The sequence below is a fragment of the Podarcis vaucheri genome (assembly GCF_965113315.1).
Source record: "Podarcis vaucheri genome assembly, chromosome: 6".
NCBI classification, from domain to species: Eukaryota; Metazoa; Chordata; class Lepidosauria; order Squamata; family Lacertidae; genus Podarcis; species Podarcis vaucheri.
Window position 1 is genome coordinate 71,671,770 of NC_138764.1, and position 27,138 is coordinate 71,698,907.

A 27,138-nucleotide genomic window follows, 5' to 3' on the forward strand; every position below is an offset into this window, starting at 1 on the left:
CCTGGGTGCTAAAGATGACACACACATGACCAAAGATGGACACAAGTGGTTCCTAAACCTGATATTTGGTAAAGGTGCAGAGGACATTAGCGATTTAGCATCCCAAAGGTGGCTTGTCATATAGTTCTTTTTTCTTTAAAAAAATATTTTTATTGAAAGATTTTCATGGATAACAACAGTACATACAATGTCTCTGTTTTCAATTCATAGAGTCCTTTCTACAGGTTGATTACCTTCAGTGTGAGACATTGCTGTCATAAACATTGTGAGGTTACAGAGGCGAGAATGGAGGAGTAGGAGGAAGAAAGAAGGGTGAGTAATGATCTTTCAGACTTTTGCTTAGTGTATGTGTAGGGTTTTTGCATCAGCATCACCAGGATAGGTTCTTTATTTGTCTATTTGTTTGCTTTTGTTGGCGATGCAAGAGATTGGAAAGCGAAAGCCCAGAGCATGGTTGGTTGCATCCAGTTGTTTGCCATGAGTTTTCTTTGTCTGAGAGAGGGGGTGGGGGTTGTTGGATCCAATTAGCTATATTGATTTGTATGCTGCTGGGGGGTTTATGTTGTTGCATTGTTGGGCTTTATACCTTGTCATATAGTTGTGAGCATGATCCTGAGAGTACAATCCTATGCACACTTAACTGTGGTCATGATCCATTAAACACAAAGGGGCTGGCATCTTCAAAGCTTTAATTATCTCTTACTACCACCTTTATAAGACACCCCGCCCCCGCCATTTTCATTCTTGTGATATAATTTTTTAAAAAAATATTTTTTATTGCATTTTTTTCAGATAGATTTAAACAGCACAGAAAAACAAAGAAAACAAGAAAAGAAAAGAAAAAAGACAGTTTACCACCAAAGCTTGTTTCAATCCATCATCGGACTTCCCCACATCTCCCGCACAATGCATTCTCAAATAATATATTTGTCAGCAAATTATAACCTTGTTTCATATGTTTCTTTTGTACTTTCAGTTGCATGTTAAGTTTAAATTACTTATTATCCAAATTATTCAATAAAAACATATATTATCCTTTTTTAAACATTTATACATTGGTTCTTTCATTATTATTATCTAATTTCATATATGTTCCACTCTCATTGCTGGGGCTATCCTTCCAAATCGTACGAAACCTATAGTTCATATAACTTATAAAGTTTTTGCAAATAGTTTTTAAATTTCTTCCAGTCCTCCTCCATTGCTTCTTCTCCCAGATCTTGGCCAACTCCATATAGTCAATCAGTTGCGTTTGCCACTCTTCCAGTGTGGGCAAATCTTGAGTCTTCCAATATTTGGCGATAAGAATTCTTGCTGCTGTGGTTGCATACATAAAAAACGTTCTGTCCTTCTTTAACACCTTTTGGCCCATGATGCCCAAGAGGAAGGCCTCCGGTTTCTTAGGAAAGGTGTACTTAAACACCTTTTTTAACTCGTTGTAAATCATTTCCCAGAAGGCCTTCACCCTCGGGCATGTCCACCAAAGGTGAAAGAATGTTCCTTCAGCCTCCTTGCACTTCCAACATTTGTTATCAGACAAATGGTATATCTTAGCAAGCTTGACTGGGGTCATGTACCACCTGTATATCATTTTCATAATGTTTTCTTTCAAGGCATTACATGCCGTAAATTTCATACCGGTGGTCCATAACCTTTCCCAGTCTTCAAACATGATATTGTACCCAATGTCTTGAGCCCACTTTATCATGGCTGATTTAACTGTCTCATCCTGTGTATTCCATTTAAGCAGCAAGTTATACATTCTCGATAATACCTTGGTCTTTGCATTCTTGTGATATAATTTATCCACACTGCTATTTCATCTACTCACATCACACAGATTTAATAGGGCTAATTCATGGACGATTATGACTTTCTTGCAGCTCCAGGATTTAATCCAGTAACAAATTTATTAAATGTGTAGCATCATAGCTAATCTATTACTCGTTTATCAAGGTCACAAGATGAGTTCACAGCAGAGATCAGACTAAAAAGAAAAGATTCATTATTGCACCACCCACCCAACCATTAGCGTTCCAACGTGTTACACAACATTTTAAATCCAGATAGGGAATCTAGATTAAACCTTCTAATCTCTGTGACATGCCAAAATTCTGTTTTTCTTCCAATATCCAGCAAATACAGATATCAAGCAAATTCCACTAACAAAAAAGTATGCCAGCATCTGTCATCAGTCAACCACATTATGAATACTATGTTTCAGAAGGAACACTGGCTTCTGCCTCAAAACTAGCCAAAGAGAGACATTCTTCTGGCAGCGCTCTGGATCTGCACTGGCAGGATTGTCACCAGGCAGTTGGCAACTTATTTTACAGGCCCTGCCTGATTCTAGTGCTCTCCCTCCTCCCCACTACCCATGCGAAAACAAGCAGCCAGCCCAAGGCATTTTGCTGCCTGAGACAAAGAACAAGATGGTGACACACACAAACCAAATTCCAGGTACAGAAACTGGCAGCTGAATTTTCTTTCCATCCCGGGAACACCTATGAGCAACAGGTTAGTTTCTGCCACTTGAGCCTACTGCCTCACTTTGCCTAATGGTTGGGCTGGTCTCAGTAAGATGACAGTAAAGTGAGAGGAATCTGCCGGAACGTACTTTTCTTCCAGTAGGAGGCACTGTACTATATAAATTATACTACTCTGTAGAGCCAGCCCCATCAGTGTCTCACTGATATTCCACTTTAATTTGTTGTTCTGGACATCAAACTAAGTATTAAACTTAAATTAATCCACTGCAACATAATAACCTGCATACAAACAGTGCAAACACATCTTAATCCACATAATACTTCAATGCTTCTTGCAAACAATTCCTAAAGCAGCTTACTGTTGCCCACACCCTGAGCACCTTTCTATTTAACAGGCTCCACACACCAAGCAGCTTTCTATTACACCATATGGTGCTAAATGGCTGATGACCTTCAGCAGCTGTCGAGAGAAAGCCACCTCTAGTTTCAACCTTAGTTTTACTGTCTGCTGTAAAGGAGAAGGAAACAAACACAACAGGAATTCAGTTCATCAGACTCTTGCAATCTGCCTGCCTTTACCTTCAACCTTGGTTTTCTAGAATCTTGCAAAGTTCCATCTTTCTCCCTTCAGGTGAAGAATGCAAGTAAATTAGGTACTCCATCTACGGCTTTCTTGCAGTTGCATCAGTGGGAAATCTGAGCCTGATCCAATGGCCACCAGAACACTATGAGGATGTTTCTTTGCATCAAATGAGAAAGAGAAGGTACACTGGAAAGACCCCCACCAAGCGTGTCACCATTTCCCTCTTTACATCCCTCCATTAACTGAAGGATGATTGTCTGCAGCAGGGAGCTTCCTCTACTTGTGAAAGCTCCCTGCATTGGTTCTTGATCATATACAGAGGCTCCCTGCAGAAGGCAGCCCTGTAACACCTGGAGGAGTGCAAACAAGAGGTAAGTGGCACATGGAGGCAGGCAGGGTTTGGCAGTGCACTCTTGGTCTCCCTAACAATTGCCTGAGAAGCAAAAGCATCCACATAGTGTTTAAATCTAATAGGATTCTTGCTTTTGGGACTGAAATCAACTTCTCAGGCTGTGTGCCACACTGAATGGTAGAGGTGAGGTGAGGAGCCCAACCAGAATTTCAAGACATATAATATATTATAGAATCTTAGAGTTGGAAGGGACCCCAAGGGTCATCTAGTCCAAGCCCCTGCAACGCAGGAATCTCAACTAAAGCATCCATGACAGATGGCCATCCAGCCTCTGTTTAAAAACCTCCAAGGAAGGAGACTCCACCACCTCTCATGGGAGTCTGTTCCACTGCTGAACAGCTCTTACAGTCAGAAAGTTTTTCCAAATGTTTAGTTGGAATCTCCCTTCTTGCAACTTGAAGCCATTGGTTTGAGTCCTACCCTCCGGAGCAGGAGAAAACAAGCATGCTTCCTAGTCCATGTGACACCCCTTAAGATATTTGAAGATGGATATAATATCTCCTCATAGTCTCTTCTTTTCCGGGCTAAACATACCCAGCTCCTTCAAGTGATCCTCATAAGGCTTAGTTTCCAGACCCTTGATCGTTTTGATTGCCCTCCTCTGCACAAGTTCCAGCTTGTCAACATCCTTCTTAAATTGTAGTACCCAGAATTGGACCAAGTGTGGTCTGACTAAGGCAGAATAGAGTGATACTATTACTTCCCTTGATCTGGACACTAGACTTCTGTTGGTGCAGCCTAGAATAGTATTAGCTTTCCCCCCCTTTTTTCTTTTTTTGCTGCTGCATCATACTGTTGACTCATGTTACGCTTGTGGTCCACCAAGACCCCTAGGTCCTTTTCACATGTACTGCTAGTAAGCCAGGTGTTGTGTCCCCCATCCTATATTTCTGCATTTGGTTCTTCCTGCCTAAGTGCAGAACCTTATATTTGTTCCTACTGAAATTCATTTTGTTAGCTTGCGTTAACAGTTCTCCATCTGTTAAGGTCATTTTGAATTCTGATTCTGTCTTCTGTGCCATTAGCTACCCCTTCCAGTTTGGTGTCATCTGCAAATTTGATGAGCATCCCTCAATTCCTTCATCCAAGTCATTAAACAACACTGGGCTCAGGACAGAACCCTGCGGCACCCCACTTGTCACTTTTTCCCCAGGAAAATGAGAAACCATTAATGAGTACTCTTTGGATTCAGTTAATCAACCAGCTACAAATCCACCTAACAGTTACCTTGTTCAATCCACATTTTACCAGCTTCCTCGTGAGAATATCATGGGGGACTTTGTCAAAAGCTTTACTGAAATCAAGATACACTATATCCACAGAATTTCCCCGATCCACCAAGTTTGTAATTCCATTTTTTAAAAAATCAGATTGGTCTGGCATGTCTTATTTTTGAGAAACCCATGCTGGGTCTTAGTAATCACAGCATTCTTTTCTAAATGCTCAAAGACCGACTGTTGAATTATTTGTTCTAGGACCTTCCCTGGTTTCAATGTCAAGCTCACCAGTTGGTAGTCACCTGGGTCTTCCTTTCCCCCTTTTTAAATATGGGGACAACATTTGCCTGCCTCCAGTCTTTAAGAGACCTCAGGTGTTCACCAATAATTTTCAAAGATAATAGACAAAGGCTCCTTTAGTACCCTTGGATGCAGCTCACCAGGCCCTGAAGATCTGAATTCATTTAAAGTAGCTAGGTGTTCCTTACTATATCTTTTCCTAGCTTGGACTGTAGCTCCCTCCTTACATCATTTTGAGTAGTATGCCTTTTCTCTGTCACCCAAGAGCATTTCTCTGTGTTCCCCACGCAAAGGACTTACCACTTGCTTTTTCTTCCTCTTACTTCAAGCATAGCCAAATAAACCTTTTTTATTATTTTTAACCTCTCTTGCAAGCCTGAGCTTCAGCCATCCTGACTTCCCCCCTGCATCTGTTCGCTACTCGTGTATACTCCTCCTTTGTTATTTCCCTTTCTTCCATTTCTTATACATGCCCTTATTGACTCTCAGCTCATCTGTAAGCTCCTTATGCAGCCACACCAGTTTCCTTAGACGCCTCCCACTTTTCTTTCTTGTTGGTATTGCCTGCATTTGGGCCGTCAGTATTTCTCCTTTTAGAAACTCCCATCCTTCTTGAACTCCCTTCTCATTGAATATTTTTGACCATGGGATCACACCCAGTAGCTCCTTCACCTTTTCAAAATATGTGATTGTGTCTTTAAGACACGATTGGTTAACCTCCTCTATCCATGGCATAGGTTTGGAGGGTTTGCCAAATTTTGGGGTTTGTAGTTAATTATCATCTGATCGATCAATTGATTGGTCAATTGATGAATGTTGGGGGCTGATTGCAACCCCATCAGGGTGCTGGGCTGCTTTATTTATTTTAGTTCTTTTTGACAGGAAACTCAATGGGGTCTTGCTGAGAGGCTAGAAAAATTTGCTTGGGGGTCTGATCAGGTCCCCTGGGACAAACTTTAGCTATCCCTGTTTTAAATTCTCACTAATCACCATGAGAAAGCGGAAAAGTCAATTGTAAGCCACATTATCTGCCATAAACAGCATGGTGTTTTATAGCACCACAACAATAAGAGAAACACTAAAGAATCTTGAAGCAACCATAAAACATGAATAAGTAGCCAGAAAGCAAATACAAGTTACTTGCCAAAGGAAGGTTAAAATCATCCAGTCAGCTTTCCAAAAAAGCTTTTTAAAAATGCCACATTTTGCCCTGATGATGAGCATTCATTAGACTATGGACAACAAAGAAAAAATCTTTGATCATGTCTGTGCTTCAAAATGGATAGATTGCACAACAGTTTAACTGCAATGACAGCAGAGAAGCCCGATTTCATCTTTGCAAATTTTAGTCAAGAAAGGTCCATGCTCTGGCCTTGTTCCCAACAGACTTTGCTCAGGCCAGAGCCTATATAAGGTGTGACCATGCTCCTTGCAGTTTTTCCTGTGAAATGGAAACATCACACATTTTTTTATCTCAGCCTTTGTTTTCCTTTGAGTTAAGTGTTCTCAAAATTCCCTTAATAGCTGGGCAACTCTGCCTATTTCCTCCTGATAGCCCAACCCTCAAAGCAGACATCCTGTATCCCAGAGGTGTGATGGAAACTCTTTAAACTCAGATAATCCAAATTACCTACCCTCTCCCCCACAACAAATGGAAGGTAGAGTTGCTTAGTTTATCAGAGTTCTGAAGAGGAAATTCACCTTTCATAGAATTCACTTTGTTCCTGGGGGGGGGGGGGAGGTGGCAGGAGACAAAGGACTCTGGGGACAACAAAGACCCCTTTGTTTGCTAAAGAAAAAAGACGTGACCAGCATGCAGTTAAAAATGGCTTAAGAATTTGGAACCTTTGAAAGAATTTGAAACACCCAAAAGTCATAGTAGATAGCAATACCTAGTGTTTTTCTGCATTCCCCATCTTTCATGCCTGCAAAATTACTTATTTACTTAATAAATACACATATGCAGAGTTTTAAAGGGCTTAGGTCTACTCTCCAACCTACCTAGCCTCACACAATCAGAGAATTTGGACTTTTCCCTAGAAACAGGATGGGTGGGTTCTGTGGATGCCCACCTGTGTTGGGATCCACTCTTGATTCTTTTTGTAGCTGTTGCTGTCTTTTTGTGATGGTTACTATTCAGTGGTGACAGCTGGTCAATTAGTCTTTGGATTTAATGACCAATACACCCAGCATGTCTCCTTGATGAGTTCTTCAGCGACTGTGAACTATAGTTTGCTGAAGGAGCTGAAAATTCTGTTAGACAGCTTCTCTCTCTCTCTCTCTCTCTCTCTCTCTCTCTCTCTCTCTCTCTCTGTCACACACACACACATGCATTCAAACTACAATTATCATCACAAAGGGAATATCTATTAACCACCCACTGTAACTATGTCTCATAGCTATGCTCAGATTTCACTAAGGAGTAGTTAGGCTTGCTAGAGTTCCTAAGGAAAGTCATCAAAACTCAGCTGCTTCCCCAGATTTCAAAGAGGTTGTCATGCAGCCAGGGAACTCCAGAGAACAAACAGCTAAGACACAATCAAACCAGCTGGCATCACACTCACCAATAAATATTTATTTGGAAGATACTTTGTTTTTATTTTATTCCAAGGCTATGGCCTACGATTTGGACCCTCTTCCTAAACTGTTCTAAAGTAAAGCAAAACATTTGCTGCTGAGTTTAAAGACGCCCTGGTTATAGATACAGATAATTCAGTGGGACTGTCTGTATGAGTATAAAATACTGTAGGAGAGTATTATTACCCTTTCCCCATCCCCTGCCAAGGCTGCAACATTATACCCCTAGTTCAAAAGCGCAAGGTCTTGGATCTGGAACTTTTTCTGCTATTGAGGACAGAAGCTGATCCAGCACTTCTTTAGAGAGCTCTTATGCTAGTACCTCAATGAAGTCTTTTGTAAGTTGCTCTTTGATCACAGCAAAGAATTTTGAAAAGTTGCAAGTTTTGCTGAGATCTGTTTTCCACAAAGGTACTCTGTTTTTCTACCAGAATGTAGGCGAGCAAAAGAACGGATGTCACGCGAGTGGCTAAGAATGTGTGCTGTGAATGACAACAGTCCCAGTTCTAAACCTAATCTCAGTCAGGAATTGACTTAGATGATGTGAGGTTCCCTACCTTGCAGGGATGTTGTGCGGATTACACCTGAAATGAGTTAGATTAGAGCCGAATGCGATCATTGTGTGTGAACTAGAATGCAGGGCACTCTGTCAAAAGACACACACGCAAAAGGATACCCAAATTCTACAGGTTCCTATCCATGCATTAAAAGTCCTGAAGTTGCCCATTGCACACAGATAGCAAACCTGGCTGGGATGCTGAGAAATCAAACAAAGCTTGGCTTAAGCTAACTGTAGCCTTAAGATGGATCATGTGCAGGATTTCACAATTAATACATTTACAGTGGTGCCCCGCAAGACGAATGCCTCGCAAGACAGAAAACCCGCTAGACGAAAGGGTTTTCCATTTTTGAGCTGCTTCGCAAGACGATTTTCCTATGGGCTTGCTTCGCAAGACGACAATATCTTGCGAGTTCCTGCCAGGTTTTTTTCCTCCCCCCCCCTTTTTCTAAGACGCTTATCAGCTGATCCGATCAGCAGATAAGCCGCTAATAGCGCTAATCCGCTAATCCGTCAATGGGCTTGCTTCGCAAGACGAAAAAACCGCTAGACAGAACGGATTCTTTTCGTCTTGCAAGGCACCACTGTATCTGAGAATGTCCAGTTTAGGATGTATCTGCTCTGCAAAATAAATTCAAAACATGTCGTGGATGCACCACTCATAAGTGGCTGGGACAGACTAATTCCAGTCCAGTGTTGTCTAAGCACCAGTTTCCCACCAATTTAAGCTGAGGAAAAGAGTGAGAACTAAATTAGCATATGCACATTTTATGCAAACTGGCATTCTCTTTTGTATTTTTTATTTTTTTGGTGATGGATAAACAGGGAAATGTATGGATTAGAAGAAACAAAAGAGTGATATGGAAATTGGCTTTTGGAAATGGAATGAGTGAAATACAGATCAGTCTTGCTGTGTCCCAGCATGAGTTGGTTAGAATTAGATTGTAGATGAGAGGACTGAGGTTGGATCTTAAGAAGAGCTTGTCATTCACAGTGGGTGCTTTGTTCATTTTTTATTTGCCAGGAAATGACTGGCATCTGTGTCAGAGGCAACAAGTATGAGGCTCATGAGATGGGGAACTTGTGGCCCTCCAGATGTTGCAGGACTCCAGCTCCCATCAACCCTGACCTTTGACCCTGCTGTCTAGGGTTCTTGGGAGCTGGAATCCAACAATATCTGGAAGTTTCCCCACCCCGATATAGAATCACTAAGATCTGATTAGAATTAAGAATTAATATAAGCATTGTTCCAGACTTTGTTTCTTTGTCTGAGCAACTGTTTCCTAGGAAAAGTTCCTGAACCGATCCTCCTTGCCTCATCTGCTCCGGAACCAAGATTCCCAGCTACCCCAGGCCTCAGCAGTCTGTTGGTGAGCTTGCCCACCAAGACTAAGGCAAAGCAGAAAACATGACAGACTTAGTCAAGCACGGCTAAGCAAAGGATAAACAGCACTCATACTGGAACAAGGCAAGAACATGTCAGGAGGGCAACAGGTTTTTATTTTGCTGTTTTGAGATTTCCGTCTCATACCAGCTACTCCACAGGAGACTCTCAATGCGTTAATACCACTGAGATGGTTGATATTGCGGGAGGCAATCTTTCAGTACTTGGGCGCCAGGCCATTTAGGAATTTGGGCCCAGTAACTCACTGGCAGCTAGTGTAGTGTTTTCAAGACTACTGTTCCCATAAAGCTGTTCCACTCACCAAGCTGGTAGCTGTGTTCTACACTAGCTGCAATTTCCAGACCAACTTCAAGGACTGCCCCACGTACAGCACACTGCAGGTGTCTAGATGGGAGATCACTAGAGCAATGGCTAATGAGACCAGCTGCCCCAGTGCAGGAATGGTTGTAGATGGTGAACTAGCCTAAGCTTGGACATAAACAGAATCGACTTGGCATGCCAGTGACATAATGGAATCGAGGGTCTCTGCCAGACTACGAACCTGTTTCTCAACAGGGAGTGCAATGCCTTACAGAGGTCATCCACCTAATGAGAACCACTTGGGGAGAAGCACCTCTGCCTTATCAGGATTCAGCCTCTGTTTATTGGCTCCCATCTCATGTATGTTCAGAAACCCAAACCTTTGTCAGCTAAAATCCAGCTTAAATCCCCCTTCTATCTATCAGAACATTCCTTTACTATTTGGTCAGCCAAATAGCAGAAAAGCAATAAGATAAATATGGTTAAGAAGCCAAAGAGGCTTGAGGCTAGTCTGATGCTCTTTGAATCTAACTTCTCATCCACCATGTGTTCCAAGGATTTACTATCTTAAGAATTTTGTGCTGCACAGTGTTAGAGAATTAGAGCTGTTCTCAAACTTTCCATAAGAACAGACACTGCAACTTACTAATGGATCGCAGTGGTTTATTTTACTATAAAACACCACTTATCACTAACGCAAAGAATTACAGGGGTCCTTCTCAGGCTGCCTCTGGAAGGCAGATGGCCATGCCCATAATTATTAATTCTTCACTCTCCCCAGTACTCCTTTTACCATATTTTGGACAATCAAATTTATGGTTGTTTTTAAGACAACAAGAATTTATTCTTGCTCAGAACAATAGCCCCAGAGAATAGCCCCAATTTGTCAAAACTGGCAAAGAAACATTTTATCAGGGTTTTTTCTCTGGTTTCAAAAAATAATCTTTGTATATATCACATCAGTCATGTTTCATTAATGATTATCTACTATGAGTCAATATGGTTAAGAAATTTCCTCTCCATGTATGTGCCAAATGCTGGTGGCAAGTCTGAAAAAACAAGACCCTCTTTTCCCGTGGCTCTAGCTAGGTGGAAGCAATTTAGCTGCAGCTCCTGATCCAAAAGACCAAAGACCAGGACACAATAAAATCCAAATACTCTCCAAACAAAATTAAAGGCACGTGAGGTAAAAAAACATCTTTAGACCCGGCCAATTTGGCCAACTATCGCCCAGTCTCAAATCTGCCATTCTTGGGCAAGGTGATTGAGTGGGTGGTTGCTGAACAACTCCAAGCACGCCTGGAGGAAACGGACCATTTGGATCCCTTCCAATCGGGATTCAGGCCTCACCATGGGACTGAAACTGCCTTGGTCGCGCTGGTTGATGATCTCCGGCAGGCTAGGGACAAAGGTGAGAGCTGTTTCCTAGTTCTGCTGGATCTCTCAGCGGCCTTTGACACCATCGACGATAACATCCTTCTGGACCGTCTAGAGGGGCTGGGAGCTGGGGGCACTGTCATACAGTGGTTCCGCTCCTTCCTCCTGGGCCATGTCCAGAAAGTGGTGGGGGGGGATGAGTGTTCAGACCCCTGGGCTCTCACTTGTGGGGTGCCTCAGGGTTCTGTCCTCTCCCCCATGCTTTTTAATATCTATATGAAGCTGCTGGGAGAGATCATCAGGGGGTTTGGACTGGGTGTTCATCAGTATGCACATGACACCCAGCTCTACCTCTCCTTTAAATCAGAACCAGTGAAGGCGGTGACGGTCCTGTGTGAGTGCCTGGAGGCGGTTGGAGGATGGATGGCGGCTAATGGATTGAAGTTGAATCCTGACAAGACAGAAGTACTGTTTTTGGGGGATAGGGAGTGGGTTGGTGTGGGGGATTCCCTAGTCTTGAATGGGGTAACTGTGCCCCCAGGTGCACAGCCTGGGAGTCATTTTGGACTCACAGCTGTCCATGGAGGCGCAGGTTAACTCTGTGTCCAGGGCAGCTGTCTACCAGCTCCACCTGGTACGCAGGCTAAGACCCTACCTGCCCACGAACTGTCTCTCCAGAGTGGTGCATGCTCTAGTTATCTCACGCTTGGACTACTGCAACGCGCTCTACGTGGGGCTACCTTTGAAGGTGACCCGGAAACAGCAATTAATCCAGAATGCGGCAGCTAGACTGGTGACTGGGAGTGGACGCCGAGACCACATAACACCGGTTCTGAGAGATCTGCATTGGCTCCCAGTACGTTTCCGAGCATGATTCAAAGTGTTGGTGCTGACCTTTAAAGCCCTAAACGGCCTCGGTCCTGTATACCTGAAGGAGCGTCTCCACCCCCATTGTTCAGCCCGGATACTGAGATCCAGCTCCGAGGGCCTTCTGGCGGTTCCCTCATTGCGAGAAGTGAGGCTACAGGGAACCAGACAGAGGGCCTTCTCGGTAGTGGCGCCCGCCCTGTGGAACACCCTCCCTTCAGATGTCAAAGAGATAAATAATTACCTGACATTCAGAAGACATCTTAAGGCAGCCCTGTTCAGGGAAGTTTTTAATATGTAACGCTGTACTGTTTTTAACACTGATTGGGAGCCGCCCAGAGTGGCTGGGGAAACTCAGCCAGATGGGCGGGATATAAATAATAAATTAATATTATTATATTATTATTATATATTTTACTAAGACGCTTTGTTAAAATGAAGAGGGTGTTCTGAGGTGTTGCCACAGCATGCTGCTGCTGACACAGGAAACTTCTTTAAAAGCAGGCATGTCCAACAGGTAGGTGGTGATCTACCAGTAGATCACTGGATGTCTGTGGTAGATCACCAGTAGATCAGTGGCTCCCCCCAAAGAAGCTAAAAAACTTTGGCTCCCCTAAAAAAAGCTCAACATCTTTGCCCTGCACCCCTAAAAAGGGAGTAGATCACTGCCAGTTTTTAACTCTGTGAGTAGATCGTAGTCTATTGGAAGCTGGCCACCCCTGTTTAAAAGCAGAGTAAAGTCTTTACAAAACTTTCATGCTGAGTCTGTACTGCTGTTACTCTCTGACACTGTCTCTAAGAGGTACAGATCTTCTTGCAGACTCTCTATCTGCAGTTGCAACCCTGATTTCTTTTATGCAGGCTCCCAGCACAGGTCCAGACCCCCCCAGCTTAATTCTCACCCTTCTTGCATTCCACTTCCCCATGCTTACTCTTTCACACAAACCTGGCTTGATGGTGTTCAGCATCTCATGCCCCCTCCTTTTCCACTGCCCTTTGTCTCCCACCATCCTCCCAGAACAATTTTTGCAGGAGCGGTCCATATACTCTTCTGCTGCCATGGCAAGTCCTCTTAGGAAACTCTAGATAGCACCTCGAGCTCCAATCTGAAAAGCGTATTGTTCATCTGACCAGAACACAGATAATATATTTTCAGGGTGGCTCCAATACTCATTCTTAATAATTTATTTATTGGATGCCCTGCCCTTCCTCTGCAAGTAAACCAGGGCAGCATATAGATATAAAATTTAAAGACCAAAAACATTCTAAAACAGATTAAAATGTTATAAAAACAATTATAAATAAAAACATCTAAACACAGTTATAGTAAAATACAATCTAAAAGCAATTACAAGTAAACATACTTTCATCCAATGATCCGTATTCTTCAGCCACCAAGTACATGAGTAGGCAGGAATGTTTTTAAGTTCCTCCTGATGGAGACAGGCAAGCCACACTAGGGAGGGCATTCCACAATCAGCAAACCACCACTGAAAAGATCCTGTCATCGGAAAGCAACATGGGAATTTGTATCTCTCCTTCTTCTAGCCAGGCTTCAGGCTTTAAGGAAGGGACTAGCATGATAAGGAAGTGTAATCATTTTCAACGTTTTCTTTAATAACATATTTTGTGGTCCAGTCTACTTTCCAATTTACACACATCTCTCTTGAATTTGTTAAAAACCCAGCTATTTCCTACACCAAGGCCAGAGATGGAAGGCTTCCACGTCATTCCAACCTGCTGTAACGTACATCTACTTTAAGAATTGTCCCATTAAGAATATAACTTCTCTGGGGAAGGGTCTTTCCCCCAGAGTCACCTCCTGGTCCTCAATTTAGTGTGGCAGGCAGCTTAGCTAGTAGCTTGGCAACAGGGTGACCTTGTACTCTGTTGGGTTTCAAACGTTTTATTAGCCACACTGGACTCTCTCCATCTTTCTCTGCCCTGCTTCTTATTGCTGAGCCCCTCATTAGTGCAATTAATAAGCCGCTTCTGTCAGGGCAATCAAATGCAGGGCTCTACAGCAGCCAAAGGCTTTGGCAGATCAAGTAGGGGGGATTCCGGGTCGCACAGTGGAATTATAGGGAAGGCTTTCATCTCTCCCCACAGGCCCAAACAGGACTGGAATTGTAGGGCTGGGATTCTCTCAGGTCACGTTTATTTAATGCCACTTTTTTGGTAGAATAAATCAGGTCCCCCCCTCCGTCATTTTGGATAAAGTCACAGGTTCGTTGGAGAACTTGGCAGAACACCCTGATGTTATTAGTGATGGGTTGCACAAAGCCCTATGCAAGATAAAGTCTTGGACTCAGCTTCCCTTTGAGATCTCTCTCTCACACACACATGCTCACATACACACTGAATGTGTGCACAACAGGCCTGCTTTCTTGTGGTTCATACCAGGGCAGGGACTGTAAGGTGTCATCAACTCACAGTGCCACACAAGCACATGGGGGTGGGCGGAGCACTGAGGAATGATGCACTCAGATGCTGACCTCAGATGCCTCTAGGCCAATAACCCAAATGTGTCCAACTAACTAACCTACCCCTGGGGAACTATGGGCATGCTCAACATCCTACCAGATCCTGGGAGCGTTGTGGCCTGAACTCATTGAGGTTATTTGTTATCTCTTAATTCCAGTGATTCCCCAGAGGAATCAAAAAATAATACAAACTGAACACACAAACACACACACACAGAGAGAGAGAGAGAGAGAGAGAGAGAGAGAGAGAGAGAGAGCTAATAAAACGTTTGGGCTGTTCCGGGTTTGTTCTTTTCCAGAGGCCTTGCAAACACCATTCAGATGTTGTCTCCGTGTGTTAATCGGGTAGCCAACAAATGTTGAACTCTGACTGCCACCATCCCTGACCATTGACCATACTGGCAGGGGCTAATGGAATTGTAGTCCAACATAATTTGGATGACACCATGTTGACTACTCTTGCATTAACTAAATGGAATAGGATGGAGCAGAGCTGAGCCCAGTTGGCCCTGCTTCTGTGCATTAGGTAAGGAGGTGGGGTCAGCAGGATGCAGTGACATCAGGGGTGGGGATAGCAGACATGCCGCCCTCCCTAGCCTAGCTTAGTTTAGCATAGAGCAGAAATTACTCAAGTAGCTACAGTCAAACCCGTACAGTGGTACCTCTGGTTATGTCCTTAATTAGTTCCGGAGGTCTGTTCTTAACCTGAAACTCTTCTTAATCTGAGGTACCACTTTAGCTACTGAGGGCTGCCTCCACACGATTTCTGTTCTCATCCTGAAACAAAGTTCTTAACCCGAGGTACTATTTCTGGGTAAGCGGAGTCTGTAACCTGAAGCGTATGTAACCTGAAGCATATGTAACCCACTGTATTTGAAAGGTATCCTAACCCCATTCCACCCAAATCAGCAAAAGTGCTGATCTCCCCATTCAAGTTGGGGACAATATCTATTTTAAATTGATCCACAAGGATCTATGTATTAAAGAGCATGATGACACAAATTGTACCTCAAATTTTTTGGATGTCACCACACTGGCTGCCTTAAGCAATTTGGCGAAAATCAGGGAGCAATACCTTTCTCCGCCCACCCTTTAGAAAAGAGACTCAAGCAACAGTAACTGCCTTTGTGGTAGGCTGTTTACAGCATTCATTACTGTGTGATCATGCGAGGGGTAAGGGGGTCACCAACATTTTAGTTCCGTGGGCATATTTGGATTTTTGAGCAAGTGCCATAGGAAAACCCCTCTGGTTTCTACTCACTCCAACCCCCGCAAGAGACAGAAAGAGAGAAAGTACATGCACGTATACAGATTTCGCTTTTTCAATGGACTATGTAAAAATCAAACCCAGTTGAATAGATCTTAGCCCTGAAAAGCACAGTGAGCTGAAAGTGGAAGTGGGAAAGAGCATCAGTCTTGAACTCCTTCCTTCTACTCAAGGGAGAAAAAAGTAATACCTTTACCTTATGCAGGGGGGGGTGTAGTGGACCAGTGGGGGGCGGGGCTCAAAGCCTTCATGGGCACCAGGAGAAGACCTCAAGGATGGCAGGATTAAATAGCTCAGACATAGAAACAAAAGGAGAGATGGAGCAAAACCAGCAGAGATTAAACTAATGTAACAGCAGCATAACCAACTGCTGTGCCTCAGTAACATCTAAAGCAGGTGGTAGGAGTGCAATTTAAAGTATCTATTTAAAGGGGTGCATAGATAGGAGCTGAAGCTTCTTCATACCATTGATGCACCTATTTTTTCTCCTGAGTGAAGATGGAAAGTGGCCCACATGCCACTTTAAATTGCAGTGCAGGTGATTAGGAAGATGCTCATTTGAAAACACAGCTCTCCCTTCATTGTGTGTAAGTTGGTCCCAAGTCAACTAGAAAAGAGAAGGCAACAGGGAAATGTGCCTCTCATTCTGCTGAAAGCTCAGGGTCTCCTGTCACAAGTTATCACAAGTTAACTCCTCCCTACGATTGATGCACAACAGACTCTTTAAGACCCCATGCTGATTTAAACAGCCTTGTGCATTTCAAAGACTGGTATAGTTTTAACTAGATTTTTTTTCTGATGGAAATAGAGCAATAAAGCATGTGAAGATGTCAAAGACAGGTCTTGGGATAAAGAATAAGGGCACAACAAGAATTGCATTTAAATGCTCCCTAAGAAAACAGTCAACAATCTGTGCTGAGATCCCCAAATACAACTAAAAGATTTTCAGGAAGTAATTTACCCTTATTTCTGGATCCAAGTGCTTTTAAAAAAATGACAACTGAAAATATGAAGCCACAATGCTTCATGGAAGATTGTGTTTTTATATTGTAAACTGTCCTGTGATCCTCAAATGAAGGATGGTGTAATGGTTAGAGTGTTGGACTGTGACCTGCAAGACCAGGGTTCGAATCCCAACTGGGTGACCTTGGACCAATCACCATCTCTTAGCCTAGCCTACTTCACAGGGCTGTTGTGAGGATGAAATGGGGGGGAGGAGAACCTTGTACACCACCTTGAGATCCTTGGAAGATAAAGGTAGCATATACATGTAATAAATGCAGTGCTTTATTCTTTAAAAAATGTTTAGGGGCACTCTCGTTTTGACTCAAGAAAATCACCATTTTATAGTTCAAATCAGGAAAAATAAATACAGCAAATGGGGAAAAAGTACAAAGATTCACAAAATGTTTAGGGGTATGTGTACCCCTAGGAAAAAAAATGCTCTGAATAAATGTAATAAATAAAATAAACTAATAAAAGTTGAGATTGGCCAGTTGTGTAATTTGGGAATTTGAACCAGTACATCATGAAAGTTGAGTTTGAAAATATTGTATCAATACCCTAATCCGTGTCTCAAGGCAACTGACCACAAAGTTTTAAACAGAACTTCAAATTATTATTATTTTTTAAATAGCAACTGTATCAAGTTACACACAAACACCCATAAAAACAAAGCAGTGAGTTTATATTATACAAATACACAAGTGCACATTATCTTATTCCTCTCTCTCTCTCTCTCTCTCTCTCTCTCTCTCTCTCTCACACACACACACACACACACACACCCTTTACATTCACAAAGGGTAACTAGTCTAGAAAGAGACTAGATGGAATTTACCACATTTTGAGGTTCCCTGTTTTTAGATTAATGCATGATCTTCCAGCCTTACTGTTAATACTTTTGTGAAAGAAATGTAAAGTTGTAAGCAGTGCACCTTGCAAACTGGTCTGAACTTGCTGATGTCCAGGAGGGAAAAAGTTAAAGCCCAAAGGCCAACTAGCTACAGCAACTTGTATAATGTTTAGCATTTGGGCAATGAGGAGCAAAGTTTGATCACACTTGGGTGCAGAGGGGAAAGGAGCATCCAGCAAAGGCAGAGAAAATGGAAGATGAGGCAACCCACTTCTCTTGGGGTCAGTGCTGAGTACTTTGTAATGTTGCTGTCAGATGGTCGTCATCGGTACGAACAGATTCACAGCTTTTGCGTCCAGCTTGTGCCAAGTGTGTGTATCCTATGTTTGGCTGAACTTTGCTCTGGCTTTCAAGTTTGTAAAATAAAATGGCCTTTGAATCCTGTTGCAGCTTTAGGACATTTTTAAACCAAAGGGCCTGACCTTAGCTTAGTACATCCCTGCTGGCTTCCACAGGGATACCCTGTGCCCCAGTTGGAGTACAGCCTGTTACTCAGAGGCCTATGCGGTTCATGTATGCAAAGAAACAACATATCCTTTGACTTTCTGGCATAGAACTTCCCAAACTAGAGTTAGTTTTTTGGCATGTCCTGACAATGTATCTGTTGATCTGTTATCCTGATCTGTTTTCAGAAAGATTAAAAGATGTCAGCTATTTAATGAGCATTCACTCAGATTTGTTCATGTGGAGGCTACACAACATCGCATCAAAGCGGGTGCTATCCTAAGCTTTCCACTGCATTTTTCTATCACTTCCTTATCGCAAAAATCTGATTTCTGGGGAGGTGGGTTTGTTGTGCAAGAGCTCTAAATCAGCTTTAATTGCGCAGTCTAAATTTGTTAGTAGGCCACTGAATCCCATTGAATCTGAAGGCATTTTTGACTGAGTACATATTACCCTTTATTCCAGCTCCAGTTCCTTCCTACCTTTTACAGTACAGTCGTACCTTGGATTCCAAATGCCTTGCCAGTCAAAGGTTGTGATTCCCAAACGCCGCAAACCCGGAAGTGAGTGTTGCAGTTTGCAAATGTTCTTTGGAACCCAAATGTCCAACGCAACTTCCACAGTTTCCAATTGGCTGCAGGAGCACGGGAGGCCATTGGGGAGAGAAGTAGCAGAAATCCTGTTGCACAGGCAAAAGGCTTTGCACTAATAGGATGATGTTGTTGTATATAACCCATGAATTCTGCTGGTTTTTAGAGGGGGAAAATGGTGGTGGTACATATGTTTAAATATGATAAAATGTGTGTGTGTGTGTGTGTGTGTGTGTGTGTTATGACCCTTGGTCAATCCTTTGGTTGTTATATGTGTCTAAGAGGTGTTATTTGGCATTGTTAGTTCAATTATATATTTATGTATTGTTTCAAAGAGTGATGCACGATTTTTGAATTATTTCACCTTTACCTGTAGATTTTGAGACTGCAGTTCTCATTTTCATTCAGTCAGGATTGTGGGTTATATTTGTTTACACAAAGTAGATACACTGAAATTTATGGCCATGACTACCTTAGGTCCATTAATTTCAATGGGTCTACTCTGCGTAAAGGTTAGCTGCTTGTGTTTCTGTTTTGTGGTTCCTTGAGGGGAGCCTTTTGATCTTGGTTTTCTGAAATTTACTTCAGCACTTGACCTGCACACTGGGCTAAATGTTAAATTGTACCTAATTTCTTGTAAAATCCAATATGGGAAGATCATTATTTTTTCTTTATTTCATACTCCCTGAGAGGCATATTTCCCAAAAAAGATAACTACATTGCTCAAATTATTCTTTTTGCCAACCACTATTAATCTCTTTCACCAAACAACTCTTATTTAAGTTTGAAGAGCTGGAAGCATACTAAATCTCTTGTTGTAATTAATAACAGCACAAGCACAACTTATGCAAGTTTTATACATGTAGCCAATTTCATTTTAGAAGATATTCTTCTAAAGATGCTCATCCTTTCTCACAGCTTCAGGGCACACAGCTGTGCTAGAATGACTCAGAGATTAAGATCTAGAAGTCACTGGATACACTGCACACAATCCCATCAATTTGATAATAGTTTCTTCCTGAGCAATACTTGGCTACTTACACAACACTTGCCCTCTCTGTGCATTGTAGGTCACTTTTCCCATGGGGCCTCCACAAACTGTACACCCTATACATTTTGTGATGTACAGATCTCATGGTTGAAGCCCATACAAATTTGCAATGTATATTTGGGGCTCTATGTAAATGTGATGTTTTAACATGTGGACATTGTGGGGTGGAGTGGCTATCCCAGCAGAGAGCTGCCACAGAAGTTCTCCCTCCCTTCCCGCCGGAGCGGTACCTATTTATCTACTTGGACTCCCTCCCTTCCCGCCGGAGCGGTACCTATTTATCTACTTGCACTTTGATGTGCTTTTGAACTGCTAGGTGGGCAGGAGCAGTGACCGAGCAACGGGAGCTCACCCTGTCATGGGGATTCGAACCGCCGACCTTCTGATCGGCAAGTCCTAGGCTCTGTGGCTTAACCCACAGCGCCATCCGCGTCCCAAGTTGTTTTGTCCCTAGGGTTTGACAAATATGCCTAGATGCCAGACCACAAGAGGTGTAGCCTGTTAGAAAATGGTCTGGGCTGAAGACTGCCCCAGACTGCAACTTGCTTTGGTCTGATTCATAGCAGGATATGGGTTAGTGGAGCCAGAAATTTTAAGTGGGCAAAGTGAAGCTCTGCAAAGCACGCTCAGAAGGCTTCTAATTTGGAGCTGCCAGAGCATGAGGTTGGCTGGTTTGCTTTTTTGTGTACCTCTTGGTTCAGCTCAGAATTGAGAAAAGCATTTTAAATCCTTTGCCCTAGAGGAGGTGACTTACCAAGGTGTGCTGGCTTGGTTACTGCATTTTTATGTAAATCCTCCTGCAGGCAGCTGCTTCTGCTGTCCTGGGGTCTGCTGGGACATAACAAGAACCAAAGAAGAGCCCTGTTGAATCAGACTAGAGGACTATCCAGTGCAGCATCCTTTCTCCCACCATGGCTCAACAGGTGCCTATGGGAACCCACAAGCAGGACATAAGCAAAGTAGCACCTCTGGCTGTTGTTTTCCGTGTGTGGCAAGAAACAATAGTGACTTATCTCAAAGAGCTTAGATTTTGGCTATCTCCAGGATCAGAGGCAGCTTGTCTCCGAATACCAGCTGATGAAGGAGATCTCAAATGAGTTGTGCCACTCAGGGGCAGGAAGATAAGACTTACAGCAAGGTTTAAATGTGTGTTCTATTGTAAACACACACATAAACACACACCACAAAAACTGTGCCTTTTAAAAGCATGTGCTGTGCCTACTTATTATTTCGCTTATAGCAACAGAATCAATACAAGTCAAAGCAGTTCAACAGAAAATACACACTGAAAGGGAGTGGAGAAAAATCTACCCCTCTTACCACCTTGATTGTGAATTTGACTGGGTGTTCAATGAAGTTGTGAGATAATTAAGCTATGTTAAGCGGTCTTGAACGTGCACACTAGTGTTTCTTTACTTATTTATTACATTTATATCTCACCTTTCCTTCAAGGCTGCTCAAGGTGGCATACACAGTTCTCCCCCTGCACATGTTATCCTCATAGCAACCCTGTAAAGTAGTTTAGGCTGAGAGACGGTGCCTGGTCCAAAGTGAGCTTCATGGCTGAGTAGGAATTTGAACCCTGGTTTCCCCAGTTCTAGCCCAATGCTCTTAACAACTGCACTGCCACCGGCTGAATCAAAACATGCTTGATAAAAGTTGTTCTAGTTTTTTGCAGCAAGTAACCACTATTTTACAGAGAGGTTGCTGTGTGGCAGTTTTCCAGATTCACTTTGTGTGTGGTGTTTCCTACAGGTGTTGGGGGTCGATTTTATCGGGGGGGGGGAGACAGCAGTCCCCTCCCTGTCAAGCAAGAGAAGCTTTGCAGGCATTTCAAATGAGCTGACATTCTTCTACCAATTCACTTTGACTTGTTAGCAGGTGCAACAGTGAGGAATGGACAAATCACTTTGCTGAAGTGGGAAATGGAACAGCAGTACACCATTTAATCCCAGCTGTGGTGAAGGCAAGCTTTGTCAGCATCTCCTGCATAAAGCTCTAAGGTGGGAATCAAATCCCAGACCAAGTGGCAACTTTCTCTCTCATGAGCAAGAACCTAGGTAAAGGTAAAGGGACCCCTGACCATTAGGTCCAGTCGTGGACGACTCTGGGGTTGTGACGCTCATCTCGCTTTATTGGCCAAGGGAGCCAGCGTACATCTTTCCGGGTCATGTGGCCAGCATGACTAAGCCACTTCTGGCGAACCAGAGCAGTGCACGGAAACACCGTTTACCTTCCCGCTGGAGCGGTACCTATTTATCTACTTGCACTTTGACATGATTTCGAACTGCTAGGTTGGCAGGAGCAGGGACCAAGCAATGGGAGCTCACCCCGTCGCGGGGATTCAAACCGCCAACCTTCTGATCCGCAAGTCCTAGGCTCTGTGGTTTAACCCACAGCGCCACCCGCGTCCCAAGACCTAGCAAGAACCTAGGTGCACTGAATGAGCCCTGGCAGAGCAGCGGTGGGCTTTGGTGTCTCAAATTTCAACGGTGCCCTGTGCAACACCAAAATTTGGTGCCCCCACCTCTCGCCTTCCCTTTTACATTACAGTTCTGAGGCCCCGTGCGCAGTGCAGCTGAACTGGTCACGCTCCCCTAAATCTGCCTATGGACCGAGGATCCTCAATGATCCGTAGCAGATTGTGGATGGCGGCAGTTTCAGTGCCCTATCATGCCAACATGATTTGAGAAGAAGGTGGTTCAGAAAGAGCTGCTGCTTTGCCTTTAGGCTTTCTGAAGCGTTAAGAAGCATCTATGCCTTTTCTAATTCCAGGGCTGAGATTAATGTCCTCATCCTCAGGCCCTTGCACACAGCGGTAGGCTGTCTGCACAGAAGGGCATGCAAAGATCTCTGGGTTCTCACGCGTGGAACAAATTCATGCTGGGTTGGGTAGGCCCAGGAGGTACAGCCCATTTTGAAAGTTCAAAAAGTCTCAGAAACCTGATTGTTTTCAGAACCTCTCCAGGTCATCAAGACCGCCAGGTTAAACCCTATTGCTTAGCCTTCTAGTGCCATCTACTGGTGGTGCCTACAGAAATCAAAGAAGTTCATGTCAGCAACTGCCATACACTCTCGAGGCCACTTTGCATGCTGTATTTTTATGACTAATACCACATTGCAAAATATTGCAATGGAAGGTTTTATACACACTGCTACTCAACAACAACATTATGGGAGGTGGTTCAGCTGTGGCCATGTCTGTCTCACAGAGTACAACACACTTTTTTTGTTTATTTCATTCATATACCGCACTTGAGTCTGACCAAACTGCAGGAGGCAGTGGAAGACAGGAGTGCCTGGCGTGCTCTGGTCCATGGGGTCACGAAGAGTCGGACACGACTAAACGACTAAACAACAACAATACCACACTTACCTTCCAATGAATGTAAGTACCCGTAATCACAATAGTCCTATATCAGGAAAACGTGTTGTTGGGAGGAACATTCAAGTAAATGTTTCAGGAGCAAAGCTTGCTGTTATCCAGAATGTGTGTAATTCTGAAATGTCCCATGAACTGTAAGGGTTGGTTCACATAACACATTTTCCAGATACAGTACAGGCTTTCCCCTAGAAAAATAACCTTCCTTATGCATCCAGTGAGAAACTGCTGGTACATGTTGAGGTCTGTTGTTCTGAGTTCAAGATTCCAGCCATTCTGTTCTTTTAGGCTTACCATACGTCAGGAAAATTCCTGACGTCCTGGTTTTTGGGTGTAAAAATGGCGTCGGGGGAATTTTGCCGAATTTTTGTCAGGAATTTTATTTTTGAAATATGGCAACCCTAGAATCTTCCCTTGTAACAGGCTGCATTGGGTATAATCAGTACTCAACTATTTTAGAAGGCCCATCTTCCAAAGAGGATTTTTTAAATAAATGCTTTTTGTACTTCTGCAAAACCTTCGGTTTTCCCCAAGCCTGTTGATACTTCAACCTTGTTTATAGGTCATGCTGTTTGAGCTACATACTCAATGGCAATCACAGCCTAAAGGAAATGCAAATCTCCATTTCCGATTTTGCAAGCCATGAGTTGGTTGGGAAGTGATTCATGTGCCCTTGTCTCAATAAAATCTAGGGAGATGTCATTGGAGTGAGTACATGTGCATTCTGTGCTTGACCTCCTTTGTAATGTTTTGCTTTAAAATCTTTAAGATAATATTTTAGTTTCCTGTTAGTTATGCTGCTTTGAATATATCCTTTATATTTGACTTTCTTCTTTAATGTTTTATTATAGATTGCTTTAGAATAATATTTGAAAGGACCCCAAGGGTCATCCAGTCCAACTCCCAGAAATACAAGAATTCTGCCCTCTGTTTAATGTTGTAATGTAGCTTAGAAACTGCTTTGAGATTTTTTTCTTAAAAATATAAAGCAGTATAGAAATTCAATAAACAAACAAACAATTTATCAGAAAAGCTGGTATACTAGTAAGACACAAGGCGTTAATCAATATGAAGCATCTCTTTTGAATCTTTAGTATCTTATGACTTCGTCGCCATATGAACCCAGACTATAAATGACAAGGCATTCTTCCCCCTCTCATCTTAGATCTAAGGAAAAAAATATTTCATAACACCAGCTATTCCAAGTGTTCTGTTCTGCAGAATGGACCAAAACAAGGAAGACAGACAACAGGATCGTACAAACAACTGTGACTTCAAGGTTCCAGGGCTAAAGAGCACAGGTGCAGACAGCATGCAAATCTGAATGATGTTATCAGCTTCCTGTCAGTCAGAAAGTAACTCATTTACCAGAGAAGAACATGTCCAGAGTCACAGGAAAAAGATCTTCTAGCAGGTATAGATGATACACTGTTAAGACCTGCCGATATATGACTGGGTTTGTATTCATATTAGCAAACAGCTTTGCTGGGGCTGGACTATGATGCTTCATTTTCTCTCGTGCCTTGCTACGGTGATGGTACACAACATCAAAAGACAGGCCTTCCAAATAATCCAAGTCATTATTGCCTTAATATCATGAAAGGCTTCATGTTTTCTTTAATGGTAAAAGTGTTTGAGGCTTTCAGGATAGGAGGTATATGGATATACAGGGAATCAAACAAGCTGAAATCCTAATAGGCACACTTAATTGGAAGCTAAATATGCAGAAGACCAAGTTTTGCATGGTTTTAAGTAACAGAGGCAGTTGAGTTCAGCAGCAATATAGGTGCACTTGCTCAAGTAACTGGCTGGCTGACCGAACCCAAAGGGTGCTCATCAATGGTTCCTCTTCATCCTGGAGAAGAGTGACTAGTGGGGTGCCACAGGGTTCTGTCTTGGGCCCAGTCTTATTCAACATCTTTATCAACGACTTGGATGATGGACTCAAGGGCATCTTGATCAAATTTGCAGATGACACCAAATTGGGAGGGGTGGCTAACACCCCAGAGGACAGGATCACACTTCAAAACGACCTTGACAGATTAGAGAACTGGGCAAAAACAAACAAGATGAATTTTAACAGGGAGAAATGTAAAGTATTGCACTTGGGCAAAAAAAATGAGAGGCACAAATACAAGATGGGAGACACCTGGCTTGAGAGCAGTACATGTGAAAAGGATCTAGGAGTCTTGGTTGACCACAAACTTGACATGAGCCAACAGTGTGACGCGGCAGCTAAAAAAGCTAATGCAATTCTGGGCTGCATCTAGTATAGCATCTAGATCAAGGGAAGTAATAGTGCCACTGTATTCTGCTCTGGTCAGACCTCACCTGGAGTACTGTGTCCAGTTCTGGGCACCACAGTTCAAGAAGGACACTGACAAACTGGAACGTGTCCAGAGGAGGGCAACCAAAATGGTCAAAGGCCTGGAAACGATGCCTTATGAGGAACGGCTAAGGGAGCTGGGCATGTTTAGCCTGGAGAAGAGGAGGTTAAGGGGTGATATGATAGCCATGTTCAAATATATAAAAGGATGTCACATGGAGGAGGGAGAAAGGTTGTTTTCTGCTGCTCTAGAGAAGCGGACACGGAGCAATGGATCCAAACTACAAGAAAGAAGATTCCACCTAAACATTAGGAAGAACTTCCTGACAGTAAGAGCTGTTCGACAGTGGAATTTGCTGCCAAGGAGTGTGGTGGAGTCTCCTACTTTGGAGGTCTTTAAGCAGAGGCTTGACAACCATATGTCAGGAGTGCTCTGATGGTGTTTCCTGCTTGGCAGGGGGTTGGACTCGATGGCCCTTGTGGTCTCTTCCAACTCTATGATCCTATGATTCTATGATTCTATGATTCAAGTCCTGTGGCTCTTGGGTAGTAGCCAGTTATTGGCACAAGGAATAAAACCAGGCTCCACCAGGCCTTGAAATAGCCATGGTCTGTACCACAGCCTACAATGCTCACCCAGTTATTTGAGGACAGTAGATATATTTCTCATCATTACAATTCCCCACCATCAATAAAACATTACAATGAAAACTAAACATCAATTTCCTCCCCCCCCCCTTCCATGGTTTCCTTGTCTCGGGTTCATCCTCCAGCATCTCCCAAAATGGGATTGAAGCTGCTCTGTAGGCATGTATGTGTATATAGATAGCTTGATGATCCAGGTTTTAAAAAAGCAGCTGCGAGGGGGATCAGAATCAGTACCAGTACAGTGGTACCTCGGGTTACATACGCTTCAGGTTACAGACTCCGCTAACCCAGAAATAGTACCTCGGGTTAAGAACTTTGCTTCAGGATGAGAACAGAAATCGTCCAGCGGCGGCACAGAGGCGACAGGAGGCCCCATTAGCTAAAGTCGTGCTTCAGGTTAAGAACAGTTTCAGGTTAAGAGCGGACCTCCGGAATGAATTAAGTACTTAATCCGAGGTACCACTGTATGCAGAAGGTTAACCCTTTGCTCTCATACTGTAGTCCTAATGAACCTGCACCTCCCCCAGCTGCTTTTTATCCAGGAAGAAAGATTCCCATTGGATCAATCTGGGGGCAAATAACAGGTGGGGGCAGGACATCAGCATGGGAGGAAATAGTTTTAAAACCCTCTCCATAGAGCACAGTCACAATCCTGAACACTACAACCAGCCCACAAATAGTTGCTATTAAACAACAACAACAGCCAAAAAACATATGAAATGCATTGTATACCTGTATTGTCTTTTAATGTAAACCACCTTGGCACAGCTATAGTTTTCAAAGGCAACTTAGAAAGATGCATAAATAAAACCTGCCAACTGAGGATAAAACTTTGTACACCTGATGAGGCAAGCTCTAGTCCACAAATGCTTATTCTGCAACAAGTCTGCTGGCTTTTAAGGGACCACAAGGCTCTTTTGCCATCATTTCTGGAACGTCCAGAAAG

General features: G+C 43.1%; 1 long non-coding RNA gene across 1 annotated transcript in view; it reads left to right on the top strand.

Annotated features, from left to right (window-relative positions):
• LOC309535024 overlaps positions 1–24,810 on the top strand; it is a 41,984-nt gene extending 17,174 nt beyond the window's left edge. Inside the window, exons 3-4 of the long non-coding RNA XR_014220976.1 lie at positions 21,715–21,839; positions 24,384–24,810. This is a non-coding gene — a long non-coding RNA (uncharacterized lncRNA). The remainder of the gene's footprint in view (positions 1–21,714; positions 21,840–24,383) is intronic.
• The last annotated feature ends 2,328 nt before the right edge of the window (positions 24,811–27,138 follow it).